General features: G+C 41.9%; 1 pseudogene; it reads left to right on the top strand.

The window, feature by feature from the left end:
- LOC119283872 overlaps nucleotides 1–2,003 on the top strand; it is a 2,806-nt pseudogene extending 803 nt beyond the window's left edge.
- The last annotated feature ends 2,180 nt before the right edge of the window (nucleotides 2,004–4,183 follow it).

Genomic DNA, 4,183 nt, shown 5'->3' with positions numbered 1-4,183 from the left:
GGGGGTCGCATAAACCATTAAGAAACACCTTCTCAAGAATTTTAAATGACATTTCAATCCTTGAAGGTGCTAAAATATTCGTCCTGCAAAACTAGTCAGTACTCCCTCCGGTCATTTATACTTCGCATATTAGATTTATGTCAAGTCAAACTTTGCAAAGTTTGATCAAATTTATATTAAAAAATATCACCTTTCATAACGAATTTACCAATATTAAACTACATTTCATAACTATAAATTTGACCGGCAGCAAAGGGATAGGGTACGCCATCGTGGAGGAGCTCGCGGGGTTCGGTGCGAGGGTGCATGCCTGCTCCCGGAATGCGGCGTAGCTGGAGGAGTGCCGACGGCGGTGGGAGGAGAAGGGCCTGCATGTCACCGCCTCCGCCTGCGACGTCTCTGTGCGCGCCGACAGGGAGAGGCTCATGGACGCCGTCCGGCAGACCTTCGACGGCAAGCTCGACATACTAGTGAGTTCTATATGTGTCTGTAAACTGTGGATTTTGTGTGTCTTCTGATTGCTAGCGCCTAGCGATCGGGAGTATGTATATGTATGTACGTAGGTGAACAACGCGGGGCAGCTGCTGGTGAAGCCCACCGCGGAGTGCACCGCGGAGGAGTACTCCAAGGTGATGGCTACCAACCTGGAGTCGAGCTTCCATCTCAGCCAGCTCGCGCGCCCTCTTCTCGTGCGCGCCGGAGGAGGCAGCATCATCAACATGTCCTCCATTGGAGGCTCCATCGGCTTCGTTGGCTCCACCGTCTATGCTATCACAAAAGGTACGTGCTCACTCCATTTCAAGATAAATCTCATATTAGTTTCAGTTTAAGTCAAATTTTGTGAAACTAGATCAGCTTCAAGTTTAAAAATGTTATTACATCATGTATGTAGGTGCAATGAACCAACTGACGAGGAGTTTGGCCACCGAGTGGGCCCCTGACAAGATCCGTGTGAACGGTGTCGCCCCAGGATTTATCACAACCGATATGATTAAAGACGTAAGCAACATAGTACTACCTCTGTTCCAAATTATCTGCCTTTGATTTCTCTAGATACAGAGGTATCTAGCGAAAATCCATTTCTGCACCTGAGCTCATCTGCACCCGCGCCGACGAAAAAAATCAAAACAAATACTAGAAAAATTCAAAAAATTCCAAATAAAATTTGTGTGATAGACATTTTGATGCGTGAGGCCCGCTCCAAATTTCAGGTCATTTGGACATATGAGCAGCCCTCAACAAAAAAGACAAATTGGGGGTCTGTAAAAATGTTTACTGTTCATGTACTATTTTGGTCCGATTTGTCTTTTTTGCTGAGAGCTTCTCATATGTCCAAATGACTTGAAATATGGGGCGGGCCTCACGCATCAAATTGTCTACCATACAAGTTTTATTTGGAATTTTCTGAATTTGTTTTAAATTTTTTATGAATTTTTTTCTAACCGGGTGCAGATGAGCCTGGGCACCAAAACGCCCTACTCGGTATCTAGTGTTAGATGTATTTGTATTTAGACAAATATAAGACAGGTAATCTAGGACGGAGAGAGTACTGTATAGCCTAATGGAGTAGCAAATGTTTTCTTGTTTATAAACGAGCACCACAGTAACTTTTAACCAGGCCTGGGAAGTTTTTGGTGAGATACTAAGTTCACTTTATCCTAAAAACAAAGTAATGCGTTCACTTTTCTATGCGGAAGTAACGAGTTCACTTTGTACGAGGAGGGACAAGGATTTGGACATCACGGATATTATTTATGGATATATTTGGCCAAAAATGCTAGACACACGGACTAACCATTAACAAATTTGTGGATATTATTTGTGGATATATTTGGCAGATGGATACGGAGTACCTGGAACAGGAGCACTCCAAAACCCCGTTGCGGCGGAGTGGCAAGCCAGCTGAGATCGCCTCCGCGGTGGCATTTCTGTGCATGCCGGCGGCTTCCTTCATCACCGGGCAGGTCATCTGCGTCGACGGTGGTCGGACCATTAGTGCTTAATTAGTCGTCATCACCGCCACTGCATAAGTTGTTAACTAATTACTTGGCGAATAAGTAGTAGGTGTGTTGGGAGTAAACAAACATTAGTAAATAAATGATGCCAACTAGGAGTAACAATAACTGCCATCATGTATAGTACATGTATGTATGTGTGTACATATACGTGTACGTGTGTAGGGATGAAAACGGAGCGGAAACGGACGGAACTGAGGGCTACCATATTTGTTTTCACATTTTTTTTGCAGAAGCAGAAACGAATACAGAAACCCCGGAAATGAATACGAAAATAGATACTACCGGAAACGGACACGGAGCAAATACAAAGTGAATACGGAAACAGAAATAGGCATTGATCGGAATTTAAAAACCCCTTGAATCATACAGAAATACACACAAAAACAAACAAATTCAATGAGTTGTTAACATGGCTACAAAATAATATCATTATGTTAGCAACTTAGCGTAGTATTGTAGTTGTACCGGACAATTGCGTATATGGTCAAGCTGAGTACATGTGTGGTAGTAGAAGTTCGGCCTTAGATCCATTCTACTAATTGTGTCATTGTGTTCTCTTTGGTGGTTGGGCTACAAAGTAGCTATAGGTCTATAGTAAAAACAAAAATTCCATATTCACGAGAATGGAAAGTTCCATTTCCATGCATGTTCCACCGGAAAACACCATTCCGTTTTTGTTTCCGCTTCCGCATAAAAATTCCATTTCCACTTCCGTTTTGTAAATTTTCATTTCCGTTTTGATATTTCCTCTCCGTTTCCATTTTTCCTCCGGAAAAACGGAAAGTTTCCACTCCATTTTCATCCCTATACGTGTGTATATGTGGTGATAATTTTGTAACTACTATTGAACAGTTCAATATGAATATTGCAGGTCTGACTTGGATACTGGAGGAATTCAGAAGGCCTTACAAATCAGTTTAAGAAATAAACATAAAAAGGTTTTTTTTATCTATCTTGTCCTGTGTATGTAGAAGGCAGGGTGCAGAAGCCCATGTTATCCCCTTTAATAAAAACTAAATCGGCAACGCGCCTTGGTGCGAGGGTGCCGGTCCCAATGATATTGTCAAGTTGTGGAAGATCAAACGACATGATGTATTAGTATGAAGGCAAGTTAAGCACATGTAACAGGACAACCGATTATCAGGTTTAAGGGTAAGAATAAACATTCACATTGTACCAAAAGAATAACATCATCGAGTTCAACACGGTCATGAGATTATAAAAGCTAACCCATCCCGGAAGCAAGACAACATCCAATTCAGCACGGGCATATGATTACAAAAGCTAATTAGCTAACATTAAGTTCAGTAATATGAGCAGGAACATAACCGAGCAAAAGCCAACAGTGGCAATAGAGAGATAAAACTACGATGCCATAGGTAGGCATACAATAGTAGCTTGGTTCAATTGCATCCATGAGTGCCATTCCATTTGAGATACGACGCCAATAATATCATTGACGTTTGTCCTACTTCCGGATGCCTCTGTTTTGTGCCCAGCTAATTTGGCAAATTTTCTCATAATTATTAAACATATCACTTTAAATATGAAAACTGATACATGCACACATATGTAATGAAATTAAACTTGACTAATGCAACAGCAGAGTGAAAGTCTCATGAATATGGGAAGAAATGTTATAGATGTTCTGCATCCTTTTGACACTACCAATCCAAAGCGTATGTCTCTTGCCATAGTGTGATCCCCTCCGACTTTTGATGTACCTCTATCCCAACGTATTAACTCAAAAGACCAGGGCCATCCATCTTGAAAAGCTCCTTCATTTGTAGCTTGAACTTTACAATCACCTCTTCATCTGCTCCACTAATTAATAGGTCGTCGACATAAGGGCCAACTAGTAGATGATCCTTCCCTTCACCTTGTTGGTACATTGCATGCTCTAGTGGGGCTTTCCAAAATATAAGAGAAATCAAAGACCGGTCATTCATGCCCGTGGGCCTTGCCGTATCCCGTACAAGACTTTGTGTAGCTTCAGTACCTTTTTCTCTTCTCCCTCTTTGATGAATCCCGGTGGCTGGTTCACGTAAACCTCGCCTTCTAACTCTCCATCAAAAAATGCCGATTTTACATCCGTGTTATGTATCTGCCATGATTCATGATCTGCGAGGGTTATGAGTAATCTCACCGATTGCATCTTTGCAATG

Source organism: Triticum dicoccoides, chromosome 4A (genome assembly GCF_002162155.2).
Source record: "Triticum dicoccoides isolate Atlit2015 ecotype Zavitan chromosome 4A, WEW_v2.0, whole genome shotgun sequence".
Lineage (NCBI taxonomy): Eukaryota > Viridiplantae > Streptophyta > Magnoliopsida > Poales > Poaceae > Triticum > Triticum dicoccoides.
The sequence above is the reverse complement of the archived record's forward strand: the minus strand, read 5'-3'. Positions and strand labels throughout refer to the sequence as shown.